The sequence below is a fragment of the Trachypithecus francoisi genome, unplaced genomic scaffold, assembly GCF_009764315.1.
Source record: "Trachypithecus francoisi isolate TF-2019V2 unplaced genomic scaffold, Tfra_2.0 Lachesis_group0, whole genome shotgun sequence".
NCBI classification, from domain to species: Eukaryota; Metazoa; Chordata; class Mammalia; order Primates; family Cercopithecidae; genus Trachypithecus; species Trachypithecus francoisi.
In genome coordinates, this window is record NW_022681453.1 from 132,681,465 (window position 1) to 132,708,304 (window position 26,840).

Consider the following 26,840-nt stretch of genomic DNA (forward strand, 5'->3'; position numbering starts at 1 on the left):
GTGGAGTTTGCAGTGAGCCAAGATCGTACCACTGTGCTCCAGCCTGGACAACAGAGTGAGACTTTGCCTCAAAAAAAGAAAAGAAAAGGAAGAAAGATGGTAGCTCAGAAGGGAAAGAAGCTTAGGAATGCAGCAGGAGATGAAGTATCTTGCAAAGAATAGAATTTGGGATCCAAGTTTTCAATTTACATCAGATCAGCCGGTGGTTTGAATGTCAGAAAGTACTACATTTACCAAGAACTTTGCGTTTTTTCTTTCTCTAGTAAGGAGTCAGGGAGAATGCAGATGGGGAAGAACTATTGTGGAGAAGCAATTTTCTGGCCCTTTTCTGCAATGATTATACAATGTTTAGATTCTGAGGAGGAAGGGAAAGTTTTTTGTTTTTTTTTTGAAATGGAATTTCAAAAAGGAGTGTCAGCCTCCCAAGTACCTGGGATTACAGATGCCCGCCACCACACCTAGCTAATTTTTGTATTTTAGCAGAGATGGGGCTTCACCATGTTGACCAGGCTGGTCTCGAACTCTTGACCTCAGGTGATCTGCCCAACTTGGCCTCCCAAAGTGCTAGGATTACAGGCGAGAGCCACCGCAGGTGGCTGGGAAAGTTCTGAGAGGAAAGCAAGATATTTGAAGCTCAGAGGACTATCCTTTTCTTTTTTTCTTTTTTCCAGGAACATATGGGAAAGAAATCCCCTCGGAAACCAAAGCCCAGCCATCAGAGATTATAAGATTTTTCAGGTTTTCCCTGTAATCTTCCTTACATTTGTCTCTTTAAACACGTTTAAGTCGACCTTTGAGAAGTTGCTGATAAGCGGTTATCAAACAAGAGTTGGATTAACACACCCTCCCACCTCGCTCTGTTGGGTGGTAGCTTCCAAGGCCACTGTAAATGTGTATCAGTGTGAACCTGATCCAGAAACAGCCAGGAAGGGAGCAAAGTTTAGTTTAGTCTATGAGGAAACTGTCGGCTGCTGGTAGTTCCATGCTGTCTGTTCAGACTTCAGCTTGGTGTAAGTAGTTTTTAAAAAACTATTATGACATTTTAATATCAAAAGGATTGTAAGAATAATTTCCATCAAAGATTAAATCAAGTTTCTACCTGGCTGTGAATCTTACAGATTAGAACTACTGAAAAGAAAGTTTCAGCACTCAGCAGTAGTTTTATTTTTTTTAATGGAAAAGAAAGCCGTGAGGTGTTTCAGCAAGTGTGCTGCTAAAACAGGTCCTGTGTGCATGAAATGATTTCTAATGTCTTATGTTGAGTGAGTGTTTACAGTTAGAAAATAAAAGTGAGTATGTATCTACTGCCGAGAGATTGTTTCTAAGCAGTGCTTAGATTTCTCCTCGTGTTCTTTCCAGTTGCTTTTCCTCTGGTTTAGGTTCATAGTTACAGATTCATGTTAGCAAATATAATTAAATTGGAGGTTTTGATGTTCAAAGAAATTAAAAGAATGAGAATAAAGTAGAACTTAATACCCTGTAACAAGATGTTGGGATCCTAGATTTAAGAGCAGCAGAATGTATTTTCAAAGAGGAACTTTGTAAAACAGAAGTGGCAAGCAGCCTGAGGTTTCACGCAACTTCAGAGAAATCTGTTTTCTTAAAATTTGACATCTGTATGGATTTTTTAGACTAAATTCCCAGTACTATGGTGTGTAAAATGAGTTTCATATATGAAATTAGAGTTGCCGTGTTTCAGCTGTTCTAATTCTATCTTGAGATTAGGATCCAGGAACTACACATTGTTACACAAACATATTGACTTTATTAATACAGCTATGAGAATGTTAAGGTCGCATGTGGTAATGGAAAGGTTGGTGTTTTCTATTTCCCTTTTACCACAATGCATTTTTTTAAAAACCTGGTACATGACAATTTTATGACTTTTAACTGTATAAATATATAAAAGGTCTAAAGGCTGACTATTAACCACTAGCCTTTCTTTTTTCTTTTTCTTTCTTTTTTTTTCCTTTTTTTTTTTTTTTTTTTGAGACAGAGTCTCGCTCTGTCGGTCAGGCTGGAGTGCAATGGCGCGATCTTGGCTCACTGCAAGCTCCGCCTCCCGGGTTCAAGCGATTCTCCTGCCTCAGCCTCCTGAGTAGCTGGGACTACAGGCGCCTGCCACCACACCCGGCTAATTGTTTTGTTTGTTTGTTTGGTTTTAGTAGAGACGGGGTTTCACTGTGTTAGTCAGGATGGTCTCGATCTCCTGACCTCGTGATCCACCCGCCTCTGCCTCCCAAAGTGCTGGGATTTCAGGCGTGACACCGCGCCCGGCCTAGCCAGTAGCCTTTCAAATCACTGGAGGAGTGCCCAGAAGAGAGATTATTTATGTAGATGTTCACTGGGTTTCCCCTTCCTCTGTCTTCATCTCAGACCTCAGTCTATTTCTCCAGCCTGCTTCTTGTTTCTGCTGTATTGAGCGGGAGCCCAGATGATGGTTCTGGGCCCCAGCTGAATCTTGGTGAGATGGAAGTCCAGGACGCATTGTCCTAAGAAGGCTCTAGGGCTACAATGAAGTGAAAACCTTTACTCACTCTCTAGCTTTCTGAATCTCGTGATTCTAGCCTCTTGAGCTGATTAACGTCTCCAAGTCAATAGCTTCGGCTGGGCCAAGTTCCTTATTTAATTGTTGGTTGATGAGAAGGAGTGGAGGGCTGGGGGGTGTCCTGGGAAAGAAGCCAGTGTGGCAGGTGACATTGTTGCTGGGGAAGCAGCTATTTTCTCATGGGACTTGAAATATTTCAGTCTTTTAACAACCTGGAAGGCCATACAGGTGTGTACTAGCTGAATTGTTAACAAGCCCCTTTGAAAAAATTTTTTTAACCTCCATAGGTGCCTATACCATCCAGACCACTGCTCATGCCCTACAAAGCAGCCTTCAGGATCTGGCTTTCAAGCATGTGTTTTACATCATTGCCTACCATTGTTCTCACTCAGGTTGCTCTAGCTACAAAGGTGTGTTGCTTTCTCTTGAACACATCAAACCTGCTCTTACCTTAGGGCAGCTGCTGCCTAGAAAGCTCTTCCCCCTCATTGTGTCTTCCCACCCTTCATTCAGGTCTCTATTCAAACAGCTCCTCCTCAGAGAGGCCTTCCCAGACTACCCTAACTAAAATGGCACCCTACTCCACTTCCACCACAACACTTCTTTTCCCTTTAACCTAATTTACCGTTTTGTTTGTTTATTTGTTTGTTTTTTCTTGAGACAGAGTTTCACTCTTGTTCCCCAGCCTAGAGTGCAATGGCACAATCCTGGCTCACTGCAACCTCCGCCTTCCGGGTTCAAGCGATTCTCCTGCCTCAGCCTCTGGAGTAGCTGGGATTACAGGCATGTGCCAGCACACCCAACTAATTTTGTATTTTTAGTAGAGATGGGGTTTCTCCATGTTGGTCAGGCTGGTCTCGAACTCCTGACCTCAGGTGATCTGCCTGCCTCGGCCTTCCAAAGTGCTGGGATTACAGTCATGAACCACCGTGCCCGAAATTTCTTTTTCTTTTTTTCTTTTTTAAATAGCCACCTGGCAGTGTTTATTTTATAAATTAAAAAATGTGTGTACATATATGTATGCCTGTGTGTGTTTATGTATGTGTGTTGTGTATGTAGGATATATATTTGGTCTTTCCCTCTAGAATGTAAGAACTTTGTCTTGTTCAGGGCCATATTGTCAGTGCCTAGGACAGTGACGGCTTGACATGTAGTAGACACTTGGTAAATCATTGTATGAATAAATTAATGTCAACTGGTGTTACTAAAGTTTATTTCCAACCATAGAAATTTTTTGAATAGCTGATATATTCACATTTCCAAGACCAAAACATATCAAGTTATACATTGAAAAGTCTTCCCACCCTAGCCCGTCCTCCATCCATTCAGCTCCCATTCAGGGTCCCCAAACCATGGCTATTATTTTTCCATGTATCTTTCCAGAGTTTCTTGATATATATGTAAGGAAATATAAAAGTATAAATAGATTCTTATTTCCCTCCTTTTCACACATAACATTATACGTAATGTTCTAAATGTTTTCATTTGTAATATATGTTGAATCTCTTTCCATGTAAGTACATAGAGGGTGTCCTCATTTTTAAATAGCTGCCTACTATTCCATTGTACGGATGTGCTATAATTTATATAACCAGTCACCTATTGATAGACATTTTGGTTTTTTCCAGTGTCTTCCTATTGTAAACAATGCTGAAGTTCATAACCTTGTACATGTATCATTTTATACATGCATAAAGTATATCCATATGACTAAATTCCCCAAAGTAGAATTACTGGATTAAAAGGTATCATAAATATTGCCTAACTGCCTTCTTTAGGGATTGTACCAATGTGTACCCCTCCCCCCATTATAAGAGTACTGTTTCTTAGATCCTTGCCAACAGAGTCATCAGACTTTTGGATTTATGCCAGTTTGATAGGTTAAGTTATGGTTTCGGCATAGTGTTTGTTTTTTAGAATTTACAATAAAATTTGTGTTGAAGTTTTAAAAACTAATTTTCATTTATAATTGTGGTTAAAAATCTTCTAACACCATTTTCAAGTGTGCAGTTCACTGGTGTTAAGTGTATTTACATTCTTGTGCAACAGTTTTCCAGGACTTTTCTGTCTTGTGAAACTGAAATTCTGTACTCATTAAATAACAACTCCCCACTTCCTCCTCCCACTAACTTCTAGCAACTACCATTCTACTTTCTGTTTCAATGAGTGACTAGTAGCTATCTCATGTAAGTGCAATCACGCAGTAGTTATCCTTTTGTGGCTGGCTTATTTCACTTAGCCTAATGTCCTCAAGGCTTATCCACGCTGTAGTATGTGGCAGGATTTCCTTCATTTGTAAGATGAACAATATCCCATTGTATGTATACGCCATATCCTGTTTATCCATTCATTCATCATTGGATATTTGGGTTGCTTCTACCTCTTGGCTATTGCAAATAAGGCCTCTGTGAACATGGATCTCTTTGAGATCCTGCTTTCAGTTCTTTTGGCTATATACCCAGCAGTGGGATTGTTGGATCATATGGTAATTCTATTTTTAATTTTTTGAGGAACCACCATACTGCTTTCCATAGCAGCTGTACCATTTTATCTTCGTTTTAATTTGTATTTCTTTCATTATGAGAGGGGTTGAGCATCTTTTCATATTTAAAATAAATGCCATTTTCTTCTGTGAACTCTTTATATTCTTTGCCAGTAATGGAATTTTTTTCCTATTATTAATTTGATAACATTTTTTGTTCTTGTGCCCTTGAGTTTTCCAAATTTATAAACTAGTTTAGTAGTCATACATACAGGTGTGGAATAAGACTACCTGGGTTTGAATTCTAGATCTACTAATAGCTGTGCAATCTTGATTGGACAAGTTACTGAACCTTTTTGAGCCACATTTTCTTATTTGTTAAATTGGAATAACATTGGATTGTTGTAAAGATGAGATGATGTATATTAGATACTTAGTATAGAGCTCGTATGATAAGGCAAAAACAAAAAAGGAAAAACAAATTAAAAGACCTAAAGTGCAGAAAAGAAATAAAACTGTCATTATTAACAGATGACATGATTGTATGCATGAAAAGCCTTATAAAATCTTTAAAAAAGTACTTGAATTAATTAATGAATTTGTAAGGCCACAGGTTAGAGTCAACATAAAAATCATACTAGAAACAACAGCTAAAATAGGTGAAAATATCACCATTAAAAATGTCTGACTGGGCACAGTGGGCTCACACCTGTAATTCCAACATTTTAAGAGGCTAAGCCAGGAGGATCACTTGAGGCCAGGAATTAAAGACCAGCCTGGGCAACATAGCAAGACCTCACATCCATTAAAAAAAAAAAAAACTAAAAATATGAAAAAAAAAAAAAAAAAAAAGAAAGAAAAAGAGGCTGGGTGTGGTGGCCCATGCCTGTAAACACAGCACTTTGGGAGGCTGAGGCAGATGGATTGCTTGAGCTCAGGAGTTCAAGACCATCCTAAGCAACATGACAAAACACTGTGTCTACAAAAAATACAAAAATTAGCCCGGCATAGAGGCACACACCTGTAGTCTCAGCTACTCAGGAGGCTGAGGTGAGAGGATCGCTTGAGCCCAGGAGGTGGAGGTTGTTGTGAGCTATGTCACGCCACTACACTCCAGTCTGGGTGACAGAGTAAGACCCTGTCTCAAAAAGAAAGAAAGAAAAAAAAGAAAAATATATCTAACACACAGGAATAAATCTTTCAAAAGAGGACAACACCTCTATACTCAAGACTGTAAAACATTGCTGAGAAAAACTTAACTCAGAAATAAAAAGTGCAATATATATACCATGATCATGGATATAAATGGTTAAGGTGTCATTTCTCCCTAAATCAATCTGTAGATCTAATGCAATCCCAATCAAACTTTCAGCAGGCAGTATTGATGAAATTGACTATTTCTAAGTTTTTTGTGAAAATACAAAAGATATAGAATAGCTAAAACAATCTTAAAAAGGAACAAAAAGGTGAATGACTTATAATACGTGACTTGAACACTTAACTATGAAACATTAATCAAGACAGTGTGATATTGCCTTGAAGATAGGCAGATATGTCAGTGGAACAGAATAGGGAAACCAGAAATAGATTCACACATGTGAGGTCAATTGATTTTTGATCAGGTGGTCAGTTCAGTGAGAAAAGGGTAGTTTTCTTTAACATGTTGCTGAAACAATGGATTTTCTTTTTTCTTTTCTTTTTTTTTTTTTATTTGAGATGAAGTCTTGCTCTGTTGTCCAGGCTGGAGTCCCGTGGTGCCATCTTGGCTTATTGCAGTCTCTGCCTCCTGGGTTCAAGCAGTTCTTCTGCCTCAGCCTCCCAAGTAACTGGGATTACAGGTGAGCGCCACCACACATGGCTAATTTTTGTATTTTTAGTAGAGATGAGGTTTTACCATGTTGGCCAGGCTGGTCTAGAATTCCTAACCTCAAGTGATCTGCCTGCCTCGGCCTCCCAAAGTGCTGGGATTACAGGCATGAGCCACCGCACCCGGCTAACAAATGGATTTTCTTATAGGGGGAAAAAATTTCATGCTGCTCTCACTATACACAAAACTGCAATAGACATGCGTCTATCGATAAATAGACATGGATCATAGATCTAAACAGAACCAGAAACCTTAAAAAAAAAATAGGAAAATATCTTAGCAATCTTGGGTTATGCAAAGATTTCTTGAGCAGAACACTAAAAGCACTAACCATAATAGTACATTAAATACAATTAAATGAACTTATTGCAAGAACTTCTTAGGACCTTTAGGATGTTACTGTTTCTAGTAAGAGGACCGTGCAGCATTTTCCACAGTGTTTGACCACAGAATCCTTTGTTCATCTGGAACATGCAACATACTTGGAGAAGTGTTGCTTTGATCCTCTCCTCAAAATACAGTATTTTTGAGAGCTATAGTAAGCCCCTCTTTGATACAAAGTAATGTAATTGGATCCACTTCCCTTCAACAACTTGAGTAAAGAAAACACTTCTGCCCAAAGAGCTGTGATTACACCCCATCCCCTCTTTGCTGGTTGGCCAGCCAACTGTGGCAATTACTCCAGGCTAATGTCACATTACAGCAGAATTCACCATAGTAAGCCAGGCAAAGAGTCACTGAAGGTGCAAAGCATTTTTCATTTTCCTTGCTGCAGGTTCCATACACATTGTCCCTCAGTATTGGTGGAGGATTGGTTCCAGACCTCCTAGGGATAACAAAATCCAAGGATGTCCAAATTCCTTATATAAAACCTATATAACCTATGCACATCCTCTCGTATACTTTAAATCATCTCTAACTATTTATAATACCTAATGCAATGTAAATGCTATGTGAATCATTGTTATACTTTATTGTTTATGAAATAAGAAAGCCTATACATGTTCAGTACAGATGCGATTTTTTTCCCCAAATATTTTCAATTTACAGATAGTGAAGAGGATAAGGAGGGCCAACTGTACTTGCCTGGCCTGCTCAGCCCTCCTCTGTCACTGCCTAGCAAACTCCAGGTTATTAACCCTTTGCTTCTCTGTACTCAGCTCCTATAGTCCTAGCTCCTAATTGCTTGAAGGGCTGTAGACGGACAGTCTTTATGCATTCTAGATTTCTGTAGCATGCCTGGTCTCTGACTCATAGTTTACTGATGAATCAGATTCCCCTACCTTCTGTTGCTGCCCATGAACTGAAGTTTTATGGAATATGAGTTGTCACATAAGAAATAGGAGAGGAACCAGAAGACAAAGTAGAGGCCAAACTTCACCTTAACCGGAATTTGACCCAAGGCCCATCCTGTTCAGAAAAAGAAATCTCAAAAAGAAGTCAAAATGGTATGTAATGCCAGAATAAATATAAAAAGAAAAGAAATTGGCTGGGTGTGGTGGCTCACACCTGTAATCCCAGCACTTTGGGAGGCTGAGATGGGCAGATCACTTGAGGTCTGGAGTTTGAGACCAGCCTGGCCAACATGGTGAAACCCCATCTCTACTAAAAATACAAAAATTAGCCGGACCTGGTGGCACGTGCCTGTAATCCCAGCTACTCACAAGGCTGAGGCAGGAGAATCACTTGAACATAGGAGGCGGAGGTTGCAGTGAGCCGAGATGGCACCACCGCACTCCAGCCTGGGTGACAGAGTGAGACTTTGTCTCACAAAAAAAAAAAAAAAAGAAAAGAAAAGTTTAAGGAAGTATCCCTACAATATTTATGGGTTGTATTTTTTAAATTGAACTACTATCATAGATACCAGTTTCTCCTGAATGTGGAAAGCTAATAATGAGAAATGGAAATGTCATCAATGTCATCTGAATAGGGCTTACGAGGTAGACTATACATGACCGGAAGTTAAAAGGCTTTAACTTTAGATCTGCCACTAATTTGCCTTTTGATAGTAAAATATACTCTTTTAAAGAAAAAAAATTATGGCCCTCCCCTTATTGCAAAAAAGTATGAATATATGTGTGTTTATGTCTGTATCTATCTACATGTACACCAGGATCTGTCCGAGATACTTCCTCATGTGCCATCTCATTTAATCATCCGTCTGTGTCTCAGCTCCTCAACCTGGAAAATGGGATAATAATATCTCATTCTGCCTTCCTCACAGAACAACAAATGGTTGTTGTTATAATGAGACAATAAAATATACTGCTTTGAGCATGACTCTATAATTTAAAGACAAATCTTTAAAAAAATTTTTTTTTTAAATAAAAATAAAGATGAAGTCTCACTATGTTGCCCAGGTTGGTCTCGAACTGAGCTCAAGTGATCCTCTGGCCTCGGCCTCCCAAAGTGCTAGGATTACAGGTGTAAGCCATAGCAGCCAGCCTGACGATTCAGTCTTGAATGCCATGTTGTGAGATGTGTAGCAATGGTTTCCATAACAAAATGATGTGATGAATCCTGGTAAAATTCATTTCAAAATACACTTGCAATACAAACTTAGAAGAAGCAATGTACACAGGATGTTTCACAGACACTTACGGAACACCTGGAAAGTGTAGCAGCCTTCTCTCTAATTCTCAATAAAGGCAACACAAAGTAAACACACACTTTACGGTATTTTATGACACATCTCATCTAAGAAAAATGGGCAAGAAAAACACTTAGGCAAATAAGTGGAGGCAGAATGCCAACACAGATGATAATGAAAAGAATTTCACATCAGAACTTGAAAACTGATTTTGGGCCTGTGTTAAGATAAAATGGGCATTTAGAAGATGAGAAATTCCACAGAAGGCATATAGGGGGTTGTGGGGGGTGAAAGAAAGGAACCTTATATAACTCTAACACTTATTAACCTGGACCTAGTCGCTGAAACTTGATCTCTTTTCTAGCAACCTGATTCTTTATTATTTATAATCAGAAGGTTTAAGAACTACTGGGCCTCAGCTCTAGGCTATCTTTCCATAGTCCGTCCAGTTTTCAGAATTTAATAATATGGTGGGGGTGGGGGTGGGGAGGGGACACAATAGCTCCCAAGTATCTAGGAAACTACAAATTTTCCTCACTAAAACTCCCTAAAATAACTAGGTTAACACCAACTAGTAAACAAGCTCATCAAGGAGAGACCATAAAAAGTCACTAATTGAAAAATTGTAAAGGGCTGCCTGTATAATCTATTATCTGAAAAATGATTTGATAATGAGACCCACAGGAATAAACATGAAAAGCAATGGCCCGGCACGGTGGCTCACACCTGTAATCCTAGCACTTTGGGATGCCAAGGTGGGCAGAAAACTTGAGCCCAGGAGTTCGAGACCAGCCTGGCCAACGTGGTGAAACCCTGTCTCTACTAAAAATAGAAAAAATTAGCTTGGTGTGATGGTGTGCTTCTGTAATCCCAGCTACATGGGAGGCTGAGGCAGGAGAATCTCTTGAACCCAGGAGGCACAGGTTGCAGTGAGCCAAGATCGTGCCCTTGCACTCCAGCTTGGGTGACAGAGTGAGACTCTGTCTCAAAAAAATAAATAAATAAAAATAAATAAATAAATAAATAAATAAAGACATGAAAAACAAGTGGCTTATATGGGTGTTTTAAGAAGCTGTAAAAAAGAAAATAATTTTGCTAGAACTTTTTTCAGCTCAAGAATCAAGTTTTCAAACAATATACTTAAGAAATTATACAAGATATGACTTAGAAGCCATAAGTAGCAAGTTGGAAATTACTAACATATAAGTGGATGTTAATAGTGCTGGTTCACTGAATAAGGAACATATTATGAAACCCTTACAACTCAGTACAGAAGTTGCCTTCATTATATAACGTTACCCCTATGCCTATCAAATGAATTCTTCAATTTTGATATTTATTTTTTATTTCTAGCATTTCTTCTTGATTCTTTTTTATACTTTACATCTCTGTGGTCAACTTCCCCATTTGTTCATGCTCTCCTTTCCTGCTAGATCCTTTAACAGAGGGAATAATTGTGATGGCAGTTACACGAATCCATATGTAAGTTAAAACTCTTAGAACTATACACCATAAAAAGTCAATTTTACTTGTGTTAATTTACAAAGAATGAGATTCTGACCTGTTTAAAGCAAAAATAATAACAATGTATAATAGAGTTAAGAGCATATAAAGAAGTAAAATACATAATAACAAGAGCACAAAAGGTGGAAACAAAATAGTATGGTGTATGAGGTAGACCGTAATAAGTTAAAATTATAAAATGCTATCTCTAGGCTGGGTGTGGTGGCTTACACCTATAATCCAGCACTTTGGGAAGCCGAGGCGAGTGGGTCATCTGAGGTCAAGAGTTCAAGACCAGGCTGGCCAACATGGAGAAACCCCGTCTCTATTAAAAATACAAAAATAGCCAGGCGTGGTGGTGGGTGCCTGTAATCCCAGCTACTCCGGAGGTTGAGGCAGGAGAATCGCTTGAACTGGGGAGGCGGAGGTTGCAGTGAGCCAAGATCGTGCCACTGCACTCCAGCCTGGGTGACAGAGTGAGACTCTGTCTCAAAAAACTACTAAACTAAACTAAAATAATGAAATGAAATAAAATAAAATAATAAAATAAAATAAAATGCTATCTCTAGAACAGTGTGTTCTCGAAGTGTGTTCTGCAGACCAGCAGCATCAGTGTTACCTGGGATCTTGTTAGAGAGGAAATTTTTGGGCTCCACCCCAGGCCTAACTGAATCAGAAACTCTGGGGGTATGGTACCATGATTTGTCTTTCTGTGATTGTGATGCATGCTAAACTTTACAAAACATTGCTTTAGAGCAGGGGCTGGGGAATTTTTTTCTATAAAGAGCCACATAATAAATATCTTTAGGTTTTGTGAGCCATGTAGTCTCTGTAGTAACTACTTAACTCTGCCATTGTAGCACAAATGCAGCTATAGACAATAAATAAATGAAGGAGAGGGGCTGTGTTCTAATGAAGTGTTATTTATAAAAATAAGCAGCCAGCAGGATTTGGCCCATGGGCTATAGTTTGCCTACCTCTGCTTTAGAGCAACTCTTCACACACAGATACAACTAAATTGGTGAAAAGAAAATAAAAGGAAACATGAAAATATACAGACAGCCCTCACTTTGCATAGTAATATGTGACTATAAAAATGATCATGCAAGCTGAAACTATGCAAAGCAGTTTTAATAACCAGTGGGAAAAATTAGGGTTGTTTTGTGACCTTTAATTCTTTTTTTTTTTTGTCAAAATATATTTGGTAAGGGGTGGAGGGGAGGTGTTTTATTGACTGGAAAGATGCACCAGGGAACTTTCTAGAGGTTATAAAAATGTTTTAGGTCTTGTTCTGGGTGGTGGTTACATGAATGTATAGCATTGTCAGCATTTATTATACTGAGCACATGAGATTATGAATTTCATGTATGTAAAGAATATATAATCAAAGATTTTTTAATAGTACAAAATAAAGGTGTGGAATAAAGTATGCAGTTCGCATTAGGTGACATTCTCATTGCAAATAAAACCTGATATAACTTATGGGGTACCTCCGTGAGTCCAAGGAAAAGAGGTGACAGGGCACTATAGGCAGAAGAAGCAGTGAGGCTATGCAGCCTAATAGGTTGGGAGAAGGAGCAGCTCCATTTGACTAGAGTGAATATTAAGGAAGTGGCAGGAAATGAGGACAGAGAAATTGCTAAAGACACATCAGCAGTGGCTTTATGTACCAAGTTAAGGAATGTGTACTTTACCCTGAAGATGGTGAGAAACTTCCCTAATATAGTTCAGGGCTTAAGTGGCCCTCTTCTTCTCATAAGGACATCAGTCATTGGATTTAGAACCCAACTGATACGGTTTGGCTGTGTCCCCACCCAAAATTTCATCTTGAATTGTAATCCCCATAATCCTCACGTGTCAAGGGCAGGATCAGGTGGAGCTAATTAGACCACGGGGGCAGTTTGCTCGATGCTGTTCTTGTGATAGTGAGTAAGTCTCATGAGATCGGATGGTTTTATAAGTGTCTGGCATTTCCCCTGCTGGCACTCACTGAGTTCTGCCACGCTATGAAGAAGGTGCTTGCTTCTCTTTTGCCTTCCACCATGATTGTAAGTTTCCTGAGGCCTCCCCAGCAATGCAGAACTGTGAGTCAATTAAACATCTTTCCTTTATAAATGATCCATTCTCTGGTATTTCTTCATAGCAGTGTGAGAAAGGACTATTACACCATCCTATCCAGTCTCATTTCATATTAACTTAACTAATATAATACTTTATTTCCAAATAAAGTTACATTGTGAGGTTCTGGGTAGATGTGAATTTTGGGGGCATACTATTCAACACACCACAACACAAAATAGTGTCCCCCCAAAATTCATGTCCACCAGAACTTCAAAATGTGACCTTATTTGGAAACAGGCTCTTTATAGATGCAATTAGTTACGTATGAGGTCATAGTGATTAGGGTGAACTCTAAATCCAGCAATTGGTATCCTTATAAGAAGAGCAGAGGACACACAGATGTATATATAGGGAAGAGGACCATGTAAAGACAGAGGTTGAGACTGGACTGAAGAAGCTATAAGCCAAGGAGCATCAAAGATTTCTAGGAGCCATCAGAAGCTATGAAGAGACAAGGAACGGTTTTTCCCTCAAGCCTTCAGCAGGAACATGGGCCTGCCAACACCTTGATTTTGGACTTCTAGCCTCCAGAATTGTAAAAGAAAAAATTTCTGTTGTTTTAAGCCACCAGTTTGTGATAATTTGTTAAAGTATGCCGAGGAAACTACTGCAATATTTAACCCACATTCTGCTTTCTGTGTTAAGCCTGTGGTAGTGGTTTTAAGACATGTCTAAAAGTTTTTTTATTCCTCTCTTTGAGAGGTATAGCCTAATTCCTCTCCCCTTGAGTGTGGGCTGGACCTAATGACTTGCTTCTAATGAATAGAATCAAGAAGAAGCAAGAGGCTTCAAGTCACTGGCCTTGGAGACCAGGTCAGAGGTTGGCAAACTGTAGTTCTCAGGCTGACTGCCTATTTTATAAATAAAGTTTTATTGGGATACACCATGCCCATTTATTTGTGTGTTGCATGTGACTGTTTTTACACGACAACAACTGAGATGAGTAGCTGTGATACAGACTATAAGGCATACAAGCCTAAAATATTTACTATCTAGCACTTTAAGAAAAAGTTTGCCAAACTCTGAACTAGGTCATAAGAAGCACTGCAGCTTTTTGCCTGCTGTGAATAACTTGCTCTAGGGGAAGCCAGCTGCCTTGTCATGAGGACACTCAGATGTCCCTGCAGAAAGGCCCATGTGACAAGTAACCAAGGCCTCCTGCAAACAGCCACGTGAGTGAACAATTTTGGAAGTAGTTCCTCCAGCCTTTAGGGGACTACATCCCTGGTCAACTGCTTGACTGCAACTTAATGAGAGACCCTGAGCCAGAACCACCCACCCATGCTGCTCCTAGATTCCTGCCCCTCAGAGACTGTGCGAGATAATAAATGTTAGTTGTTTTAAGTTGTTAAGTTTTGGGGCGATCTGCATGCTGCAGTGCACAAGTAATATACTCATCTGTCTGTTCTGCAGTTTTCAGTGCAACCTGCAAGCTGCTCTATGTGTCTTATCTATGCCACAGGCTTTTGCTATTTTAGAAACATACTGGGAAATGAGACTTTTATATAAAGAAACTCCAGGATGACATAGACAACACTTTTAGGAAACAAAGGACATTGGAAGGCAAGAATATTTTCATAACTCTGCTAACTGTCTAATACAATACTAGGTGTGATTGTTGCCACTGATATTAGGTCTATACATCATGCTTATTTGAGTCATCAGGCAAGATGTTTGCTATGTTACTCACTATTATTTATATAACAAGGAGTATTAGAGTATGCCATTATAATCTTTATTAGATGCTTTCTATAAATGTGAAGCAAGTTGTTTCCAGATGGAATGGTGTGAAGTTCTGTGGGTGTATTAATTTTCTCTTGCTGCATAACAATATAATCACAAACTTAGTGGCTCAAAACAATATACCTTTGTCACCTCGGTTACTGGGCATGGCCTACCTGTGTCCTCCTCTGAGGGTCTCACATAACTTCAGTCAGGGCTGCGTTCTCATCTGGATGCTCAACTGGGGAACTCATAGACATAAGTTATTAACACCATTCAGTTCCTTGTGGTTTTAGGATGTGGTTGTAGTACCAAGAACTATAGTGTTTTTATTTTGCTTTTTCTCCCTGTTGGCTAAAGTCTGCCCTTAGGTCATAGAGGCCACCCACATTTCCTTGCCATGGGGGGTTCCCCAACATGGCCACTAGCCTCCTTACAGCTAGCAAGGGAGGGAGAGACTCAAGACAAGTACTCCAGCTTTATATAGCATATTCATATATTACGTGCATGTAATCATGTTCATCCCAGCACCTTTTCTGTATTCTATTGATTGGAAGCAAGTATTACACTCAAAGAGAGGGAATCACACAAGGGTGTGAACACTAGAAGGTAAGGATCATCAGGGCCACCTTAAGAGTTTGTCTGCCATAACAGGCCTGGAGATTATGCAAATCCTACTTGCAGGGTGGAATTAATGCCTTATCAAAGATGGTTTCTGTACCTAAGAGACAATGGAGGGCCTTGTTTTTATTTTTTTCCTCCTCTGTGCTGCAAAAGTGTGACTCTCAGCAGGTTGTTTTTTATTTATTTATTTATTTATTTATTTATTTATTTGAGGCAGAGTCTCGCTCTGTCACCAGGCTGGAGTGCGGTGGCATGATCTTGGCTCCCTGCAACCTCGGCCTCCCAGGATCAAGTGATTCTTCTGCCTCAGCCTCCCGAATAGCTGGGACTACAGGCGCATGCCACCATGCCTGGCTAATTTTTGTATTTTTAGTAGAGGTGGGGTTTCACCATGTTGACCAGGATGGTCTCAATCTCTTGACCTTGTGATCTGCCTGCCTTGGCCTCTCAAAGTGCTGGGATTGCAGATGTGAGCCACTGTGTCCAGCCAGGTATTTTTTAGTGACTAGAAATGGAATAATAAAAAGCAGGAGGGTAAAAAAATATACATGAACCCAAAACATACCTTCAAACTGGAATGTACTGTAGCTAGAAACAGCTTGGCATACAACTAGCTAGATTGACCTAAGCAAAGGCTTCCTGCATATGAGGAGCCACATAACCCCAAAACATACCTTCAAACTGGAATGTACTGTAGCTAGAGACAGCTTGGCATGCAGCTAACTAGATTGACCTAAGCAAAGGCTTCCTGCCTATGAGGAGCCAAAGGTACTATTTTTAGGAGCATAAAGGGAACCCATTTCCAGGAGATCAAAGATACGGTGCAAAAACTTTTATTATTTGTTCTAGTAAATGTGATAGATCACAAATCTACCTTGCTATAGGATATGCATGCATTCATTCATTTAGAAAATTGCTATTAAATGTTTCCCACACACAAGGCCCTTTGCTAGGTGCTACTCAATTTTGCATATGTTGATGGAGTATGTCCGAGGGAAAGAATGCCACCATCTACTGTCTATACCTGCTATGCATCTGGGAAGAGGCATAGAGGCGTAGGCATGTGCCTAGCGTTTGCTAGTCCTGGTATATAGTGTTTTTCCAAGAAGTTTGGTGGTAAAGAAAAGGGGAGTGAGTCGATAAGTCAGAAGGAAATTTTGAAAAGGAGAGACATGGACATGCTTATAGGCAAAGGAGAAACCCAGCCAATAAGAAGAGACATGATGATCTGTGACAAAAGAATCTGTTACATAATAGATGCTCAGTTAATTATTGTACCCCTCTCCTTACACAGTTTCTCCTCGCTTCTTTTTTTTTTTCTTAAACATATATTACCCTGCTCTACTACATGCTATACATGGCAGTAGATACCAAACTGAATATGCGCTTGACCCCTTTCTCTTTATGCCCCATCCAGCTTGGAAATATCATTAGCCATTTATCACTTCCGCCACCCCTTATCAGCCTTTGGTCTGTCCTCCTCTGACTATGCCCAACACAGAGTACCTCCTTAATCATATTTTCAGCTACCATGTTGATTGCTTTGCATCCTCAGTCAGGCCCTCACGACTGATTGGTGGCCTTTCATTTCTATCTGTCGTTTCCCACAGTGGCTGTCGAAACCTCTCTTGCTCCATAGAATCCCAAATCTGTCACCTTTTCCTTTCACCAGGTGATCTGCCTTCTATAATGTCATTGGAAATGGGATCTTGCAACTTCATTTCTACTAATCTCATTTTTTTTTTTTTTTTTTTTGAGACAAAGTCTCGCTCTGTCGCCCAGGCTGGGGTGCAGTGCAACCTCTACCTCCTGGGTTCAAGTGATTCTCCTGCCTCAGCCTCCTGAGTAGCTGGGAATACAGGCATGCGCCACCAGCTAATTTGTGTATTGTTAGTAAAGACAGGGTTTCACTATGCTGGCCAGGCTGGTCTTGAACTCCAGTCCTCAGGTGATCACCCACCTTGGCCTCCCAAAATGCTGGGATTATAGGCGTGAGACACTGAGCCCCGTTTCTACTAATCTCATCATCTTTTATTGCCATCTACACTTTTCTGTTTTCTCTCAAAAAAGTACACACACACCCACACATACACACACACACACACACGTAAACGCATACACCTTCTTCTTGTTAAGGCTTTTCATTCCAAATCCTCCCACCTCCTCAAAGTTTATCCCATCCATGACCATCCCTCACTCTAGTGAAAAGACACACTCTCTATTACAGCATAGTGCAGGGGTCTGCAACGCCCTGGCCACTGACTGATGCTGGTCCGTGGCCTGTTGGGAACTGGACCACACAGCAGATGAGCAGCAGGCCAGTGGGCTAAGCTTCACCTGGTATTTACAGCTGCTCGCCATCACTTGCATTATTGCCTGAGCTTCTCCTCCTGTCAGATCAGCAGTGGCATTAGATTTTCATAGGAGCAGGAAACCTATTGTGAACTGCACATGTGAAGGATCTTGGTTGCATGCCCTTTATGAGAATCTAATGCCTGATGATCTGTCACTGTCCCCCATCACCTCCAGATGGGACTGTCTAGTTGCAGGAAAACAAGCTCAGGGCTCCCACTGGTTCTACATTATGGTGAGTTGTGTAATTATTTCATTATATATTACAATGTGATCATAGAAATAAAGTGGGCCGGGTGTGGTGGTTCACGCCTGTGATCCCAGCACTTTGGGAGGCCGAGGTGGGCAGATCACGAGGTCAGGAGATCGAGACCATCCTGGCTAACACGGTGAAACCCCGTCTCTACTAAAAATACAAAAAATTAGCCTGGCGTGGTGGCGGGCACCTGTAGTCCCAGCTACTCGGGAGGCTGAGGCAGGAGAATGGTGTGAACCGGGAGGCAGAGCTTGCAGTGAGCCGAGATTGTACCACTGCACACCAGCCTGGGCGACAGAGCAAGACTGTCTCAAAAAAGAAAGAAAGAAAGAAAGTGCACAATAAATGTAATGCACTTGAATCATCCTGAAACCACCCCCTCCCATCCTGTGCCCTGAATCCATAGAAAAATTGTCTTCCACGAAACCAGTCCCTGGTGCCAAAAAGGTTGGAAACTGCTGGCATAGTGTATTACAGAATCATTTTCAGGCTATCTTGCTTAAATTAGAAGGGAAAAAAATTGTAACAAGTTTTGTTTTTGTTTTACCTCACATACCTATTATTTATTTGTGGTGAGACATTTAAAATCCATTCTAGCAATTTTTCACGTGGTGTGGAATACGTTGTTATTAACTACAGTCACTGTGTTGTACAAGAGCTCTCCTGAACTTATTCCTTCTAACTGAAGTTTTGTATCCTTTGACCAACATCTCCCCAAAACCCCAATAACACGTTTTTTAAAGTTAAAATAATTTGGTTAAAATAGCAGTGAACATTTCCTACCTTATCAATTTTTGTAACTTTTCCCAAAAGCAATACATTTATACTTCACAGATAATCTAGAAATTTATATTAAAAGAGAAGAAAATAAAATCACCAGTCTCTCTATATCCAGAGATAGGCATGATATATGTGTGATCTAAATCCTTCATCCTTCTAGTCATCTACACATGTTAGATCACCTGGTATCCATTATTGTGTTGCTTGCCTTTTTTCACACTTTGTCATGATTTTTTTTTTTTTTTTTTTTTTGAGACAGAGTCTCGCTCTGTCGCCCGGGCTGGAGTGCAGTGGCCAGATCTCAGCTCACTGCAAGCTCCGCCTCCCGGGTTTACACCATTCTCCTGCCTCAGCCTCCCCAGTAGCTGGGACTACAGGCGCCCACCACCTCGGCCGGCTAGATTTTTGTATTTTTTAGTAGAGACGGGGTTTCACCGTGTTAGCCAGGATGGTCTCGATCTCCTGACCTTGTGATCCGCCCGTCTCGGCCTCCCAAAGTGCTGGGATTACAGGCTTGAGCCACCGCGCCCGGCCTTGTCATGAATATTTTTACCTGTTCTTATACATTTTAGTATACAACCTGTAAAGGTTTTAAGTGTTCTATTGAATAGTTTTATCATAATTTATTTAATACCTTCCATTGTTGGGAGTATTATATTATTCCCAGTTATTTTTGTTTTAAACAATTATGTGACGAAATCCTTTTAGCTAGATTGTTTTGCAGAGTACTGATTATTTATTTAGAATTAATTTCTCAAACTTGAATCTTGGGTCAAAAGATATTTACATTTTAAGTCTACTGATACCCATTGCCAAATTGTACTTCAAAAAAGATGCAGCAATTATTTAGCCATCAGCAGTATAGAAGAGTACCTATTTTGCTATACCCTTTCCAAAGGGTGCAACATTTTTGTCTGTGAATTGCTTGTTCATTAACCTTTTCCTCCTCCTCCCTCTGCCTTATTAGTATGTTTATCTATCTACCTTGATAAGTTTTGAACTCACATTTGTTCAAATTAGTAAAAGTGAATTTTGCACTTCATTTTTCTAATACTTTTGAATTGAGGTGTTCATAACACAAAGGAAGATTTGCTTTTTTTTTTTTTTTTTTTTTTTGACGAGTCTCGCTCTGTCACCAGGCTGGAGTGCAGTGGCGTGATCTCGGCTCACTGCAACCTCCACCTTCCGGGTTCAAGTGATTCTCCTGCCTCAGCCTTTCAAGTAGCTGAGACTACAGGCATGCGCCACCACGCCTAGCTAATTTTTTGTATTTTTAGTAGAGATGGGATTTCACCATGTTGGCCAGGATGATCTCGATCTCCTGACCTCGTGATCCTCCCGCCTCAGCCTCCCAAAGTGCTGGGATTACAGGCATGAACCACTGCACCCGGCCGAGACTTGTTTTCATACATTGGACAGACTACAGATTATGTATATGGATATAGGTATATCAAGGTGTAGCTTTACAAAGCCATTTAATACTGTTCTGTGTAGCTTACTTTATTTCTTTATACATCTCTATTTACTCTATTTCTTATATGTTGCCTTATTGATCATCATTCAGAGGCCTGGAATAATTAATAGTTTAGTTAAAAGTAAAGCATGACATTGATCTCAGTCTACTTGTCTGACTTATAAATTATTCTTTAATACTAGCCCATTTTCTCTTTCACATTTTTAAAACATATTTTTTAGGTTTGCAGTAGATGGCAGCAGCAGAAAGCATTCTTTCATTCAAGTGACAATGTCATCAGGCATTTTGAGGGAACAATACAAAAGAACTTGCCCTAAATGTGAAGAACTTGTGATGGAGGCGATTTCAGAAATATCAATGTAGCCGGGCGCGGTGGCTCACGCCTGTAATCCCCGCACTTTGGGAGGCTGAGGCGGGTGGATCACCTGAGGTCAGGAGTTTGAGACCAGCCTGGCCAACATGGTGAAACCCTGTCTCTACTAAAAATACAAAATTAGCCAGGTGTGTGTGGTGGTGAACGCCTGTAATCCCAGCTACTTAGGAGGCTGAGGCAGGAGAATTGCTTGAACCTGGGAGGCGATGGTTGCAGTGAGCCAAGAGCGCATCATTACACTCCAGCCTGGGCAACAAGAGCAAAACTCCGTCTCAAAAAAAAAAGAAAAGAAAAGAAAAATAAATATAAATGTAGCATGAAATTGGTGACTATTTTATACCCCAACTAAGCAGTGAGCTCCAACAAATAATCTCCTGGGGAAAATGGATTTAATTTTTCAAATGTTGCATTGTTTACTAGTTACAGTATATTTTACTGGTTTTCTGGAATTCTCCTTTTTCCTCCTACCTCTCTTTATATTTACTTATAGTGAAAGCCACTTCAAGGCACCAGCCTCTTTTCTAGACGAATGGCCCTTTGCAGATGACCATTTATTATGGAGCCTTGAGTAATTTAATACACTAAAAATACATGCTCAGAAAATGTGGCCTTTTTAGGCCACTGCTTCCATTTTGAATGATTTTCAACGGAGCTTCATTTTGCTCATTTTGAAATTTAGGCTCAATATATCTCTTGAGTATTTGTAATAATTTTCTCTAGATCATAACATTCCCCCTAAAGTTAGACAAGCATTTTCTGTAAGTCACTCATGACAGGAGCAAGCAACACTACCACAGGGGATCTACGGACATGTCGCTTTTCTTTCCACACTATACTAACAGGTGGATATTCTGTCCCATAGACCACGAGGGGTGGCTATAAGATAGGCCTGGCCAGGCATGATGGCTCACCCTTGTAATCCCAGCACCCTGGGAGGCCGAGGCTGGTGGATCACGACATCAAGAGATTGAGACCTTCCTGGCCAACATGATGAAACCCTGTCTTTACTAAAAATGCAAAAATTAGCTGGGCGTGGTGGTGTGCACCAGTAGTCCCAGCTACTTAGGAGGCTGAGGCAGGACAATCGCTGGAACCCGGGAGGCGAAGGCTGCAGTGAGCCGAGATCGCGCCACTGCACTCCCGCCTGGCGACAGAGCGAGACTCCGTCTCAAAAATAAATAAATAGATAGATAGATAGATAGATAGATAGATAGATAAATGAAAGATAGGCCTAGTGGTTATGGGTTTTGAAAAGAAAAGAGGAACACTTGGTACTTTGGCTGGTTGAAAAGCTAATGGTGTTTTCAAAGGCAGAGAAATAAGATTGTTCTGAACTAGGAACAAGCAGAGGCTGTAAGCATATGGTACTATAATCAAAGGCTTCCATTTCTACCTATTCTTTTTTAAAAAATTTTAGATTCAAGGGGCACATGTGCAGGTTTGTTACATTGGTATATTGTGTCATGCTGGGGTTTGGGCTTCTACTGAACCCATCACGCTAATATTGAACTTAATACCCAGTAGATGGTTTTTCAGTCCTTGCTCTCCTCCCTTCCTCAGTGTCTCTTCTTTCTATCTTTATGTCTATGTGTCCCCATTGTTTAGCTCTCACTTATAAGTGAAAATATGTAGTATTTGGTTCTCTGTTTCTGCATTCATCCATTCAGGATAATGGCCTCCAGCTGCATCCATGTTGTAGCAAAGGACATGACTTCATTCTTTTTATGGCTATGTAGAATTCCATGGTGTATATGATCTACCCAGTCTTAAGACTGTCTCAAAATAAGAAAGAACAGATTGAGATTCAACTAACTGAAGATGGTCTGGAGTGGTTTTCAAAAATTGTATTTTGGAGTGAAGAATTTTTTCACCCTTAATTCCATCCCAGCCCAAATTCTGTGTGTGAGATATATTAAGAAAGGAAACTTTCCAGTTCTAGACTGTAAGCTTCTTCAGGGCGGGGACTGTGTATTTATCATCAGATCTCAGCTCAGTGCTGGCACATACCGAGTGCTCTGAAGAGTTTCCCGAATGAATAAATGAAGTTAACTGCCTTACAGTGACTCTTTCCTTTCATGCCTCCCTAAGACTCCCCTTCTCCTTATATGCCCTTAGCTTGCTGTGTGCATATGGTGCAGTAGGCAGGAACTCTTCCTCCTCCACCAGGACACAGCTTAGAAGAGAGGTTTCTGGTAAAGAATGTCTATTGTTGGTTAGTCAGCACAAGGGAGACCCCGGGGCCAAAGACTTCTGAGGTGGTTTTTAAAAGATTAAAGCATCAAAATTTTCCAGGCCACAGAAAAATAGAAATTTTTATAAGACTTTAAAATACATTTCCAGACCCTAGCATATTTTATTAGGTTCAACAGAGCACTTATGAATTGATCCAAAGATTCTCGAATCATATATTTCCAAAGCACTTCTGTTATCAGAAGTGCTTCTGTGACCCCCTTTTTTTTTTTTTTTTTAAGACGGAGCTTTGCTCTTGTTGCCCAGGCTGGAGTGCAATGGCGCAATCTCGGCTCACTGCAACCTCCGCCTCCTGGGTTCAAGCGGTTCTCCTGCCTCAGCCTCCTGAGTAGCTGGGATTACAGGCATGCATCATCACGCCTGGCTAATTTTTTGTATTTTTAGTGGAGACGGGGTTTCACCATGTTGGTCAGGCTAGTCTCAAACTTGTGACCTCAGATGATCCACCTGCCTCAGCCTCCCAAAGTGTTGAGATTACAGTCGTGAGCCACTGCGCCCAGCTTCCTATGACACTTTTTTGACCATTTTCACTTATATCTTGTTGGATCTCTGACTATAATTGCTTGGGTCCATGTTTCTTGTTTGTTCATTCTTGTTTTCATCATACTATATGGTATGCTAGCATTTTCTCTTATGTTACGTTTCAGATACTTTTGAGACAAAATATGTGATTTTCACACCAATCAGAATGGCTATTACTAGAAAGTCAAAAAATAACATATTCTGGCAAGGTCACGGAGAAAAGGGAACGCGTATACCCTGTTGGCAGGAATGTAAATAGTTCAGCCATTGTGGAAAGCAGTTTGACAATTTCTCAAAGAACTTAAAACAGAACTGCCATTCGACATAGCAGTCCCATGATTCAGTATACACTCAAAGGAAAAGAAATCGTTCTTCCATAGAGACACGTACATGCATATAATCATCACGGCACTCTTCACTATAGCTCAAACATGGAATCAACCTTTCAACAGTAGACTGGATAAAGAAATGTGGTACATATACACCATGGAATACTACACAGCCATAAAAAAGAATGAGATAATGTTCTGTGCAGCAACATGGATGGAGCTGGAGGCCATTATCCTAAGTGAACTAATCCAGGAACAGAACACTAAATACCACATGTTCTCACTTATAAGTGGGAGCTAAACATTGAGTACACATGGACAATAGACATCAGGACCTATTTGAAGGTGGAGGATGGGAGGAGGATGCAGACTAAAAAACTACCTATTGGGCACTTTGCTTATTACCTGGGTGATGAGATAATCTGTATACCGAGCCCCCATGACACACAATTTATCTGTATAACAAACCTGTACATGTATGCCTGAAACTAAAAGTTTTTTTAAATCTGATTTTAAAAATTCTTGTTGGCTTTCCTTTAGAATTGAGGACAGTTTTCTATGTCCCAGGATTACTGAGTGAATGTTAACTGACTCTGCCAAAGAAAGAGGCAGTATTAGTGGTCACTGTTATCCACAGATGGGATGATGTCATGCAAAGAAGATCCCAGGAGACTGGTAATCAATTCCTGGCTCTGCCATGAATTCCAAGACTGTGGACAAATCTCTGAACTTGCATTTATTCATATGTTAAAAAAAGGAAGACAGAGTAGATTGAGTTTTAAGATTTCTCCCAGTAGGCCGGGCGCGGTGGCTCACGCCTTTAATCTCAGCACTTTGGGAGGCCGAGGCGGGTGGATCACGAGGTCAGTAGATCAAGACCATCCTGGCTAACACGGGGAAACCCCATCTCTACTAAAAATGCAAAAAATTAGCCGAGTGTGGCAGCGGGCACCTGTAGTCCCAGCTACTTGGGAGGCTGAGGTAGGAGAATGGCGTGAACCTGGGAGGTGGAGCTTGCAGTGAGCTGAGATCGCACCACTGCACTCCAGCCTGGGTGACTGAGCGAGACTCTGTCTCAAGAAAAAAAAAAAAAAAAAAAAAGACTTCTCCCAGTGTCTTGTTTCTCTGAGTAATTAATTCTCAGAATGTCTAAAGCAATCATTTACTGATCTCATTTAATAAATAGCCACGTAACACCAATTAGCAGTATGTATTAGTTGGGATATAGAGTAAGTAGCAGCAACAGAGTCTCAAAAAATTTGGTCCCTCATAAAAGGAAGAACACTCATCATTAGCAACCCTAAAGCAGGCAGATAATTTAGGACAGATAGACAGCTTTGATTCATTAGAATATTCAAAGCCCAGGGTTACTTCTATTTGTTGTTCTGCCATTGCCTAGGGTGTTGTCATCATCTGCATAGTACAAGTTGACTCAGTGTGGCAATGGGGAAAAAAGAGTCCAGGGCAGCAGCTTCATCTCTAAGAAAACCTGGAAGTTGCAAACATCACTCACTCACATCTCATTGACTAGAACTTAGTCATGTGGTCACGTGTACAGCCAGGAAAGTACAGAAATCTTTAGCAGAGTGGCTGTGTACCTACCTAAAACTTTAAAAGTAGGAGTGAGGGCCGGGCGCAGTGGCTCACTCCCGTAATCCCAGCACTTTGGGAGGCCGAGGTGGGCAGATCACCTAAGGTTGGAAGTTCAAGACCAGCCTGACCAACATGGAGAAACCCCATCTCTACTAAAAATACAAAATTAGCCGGGCATCGTGGTGCATGCCTGTAATCCCAGCTACTCAGGAGGCTGAGGCAGGAGAATCACTTGAACCCAGGAGGCGGAGGTTGCAGTGAGCCAAGATCACACTACTGCACTCCAGCCTGGGCGACAGAGCAAAACTCCATCTCAAAAAATAAAAGTAGGAGTGGGGATCAAGGATTCTCTTACCTAAAGGAAAGAGGAAACATTGGATATTGGAGGACAATCTCTACCACTATACCTTCTGTTATAATTTTAAGCCACTAAGACAATTTTTATTTTCCTATTTATTGTGTTTCTTGTCTAATGAAATAGGCTGAGATCAGGTTCTGTGATTTATCCCTATGTGTATATAAACCAGCATATGTTAAGTTATCTTGAACATAGATGGCATGCATTAAAAATATGTATACTTGATTTATATATTGATGTTCAGAGTATCTAAGTCAGCACTGTGGCCAGCCCCCTTCCTCACTCCTATATTCTCCTGTATCTACTTATTACTTGTTTAATGACTGCTACCTGTACCGCTTATTTCTCAACCTAGTTGAACAGACTAGATTGGAACCTATGAAGTAAAATTTTAAAAATACAATAGAAATCGATCGATTCAGGGCAGGTTGCTGCTAGTAGCAACTACTATCTTTTACTACTTGACGTAAAGATATTACTGTTCTATCTTGGAGTAGAACAATTACACGTAATGGAAAACCAAGAGCTTTCCAATGCGGCTTCATTATTTAATTTTAAGTGTATTTCCTGGACATAACGTATAATTACTTTCATGAGTATACTTTAAAACAGAGTTTTTCCCTGAAAGATTTTTGGGTTCTGCCCCCTCTGTCCCCTTCATCAGTGTTAATAGTAAAGAGATGACTATAGTGCTGGATATTGTTAAAAGAAAAACTTCAGCCAAATTAAATTTAAAGGAGTTTAATTGAACAATGAACGATTCGTGAATTCGGCAGCCCCCAGAATAACAGCAGATTCAGAGGGACTCCAGCGCAGCCATGGGATGGAAGAGGTTTTAAGGACAGCAAAGGGAAAGTGACAGTACAGAAAATGAAAGCAAGGTGCAGAAACAGCTGGGTTGGTTCCAGCTCGGCATTTGCCTTATTTGAACGTGGTTCGAACAGTTGGCTACATTTGATTGGCAAAACCCAGTGACTGGCGTAGGTGTGGGCTACAGTTGGTTTACACCTCCACTTGTTACAGTTTACGATGTACAGAAAAATCTTTAGGCCAAACTTAAATACATAAAGAGGCCGCTGTAGGCTAAATTTGACTT

At 40.4% G+C, this 26,840-nt stretch overlaps 1 protein-coding gene across 1 annotated transcript in view; it reads left to right on the forward strand.

Moving 5' to 3' along the window:
- The first annotated feature begins 610 nt into the window (after positions 1-610).
- MAP3K13 (mitogen-activated protein kinase kinase kinase 13) overlaps positions 611-26,840 on the forward strand; it is a 147,171-nt gene continuing 120,941 nt past the window's right edge. Inside the window, exon 1 of the mRNA XM_033211944.1 lies at positions 611-1,010. The gene's annotated coding sequence lies outside the window, so the exon portion shown is untranslated. The remainder of the gene's footprint in view (positions 1,011-26,840) is intronic.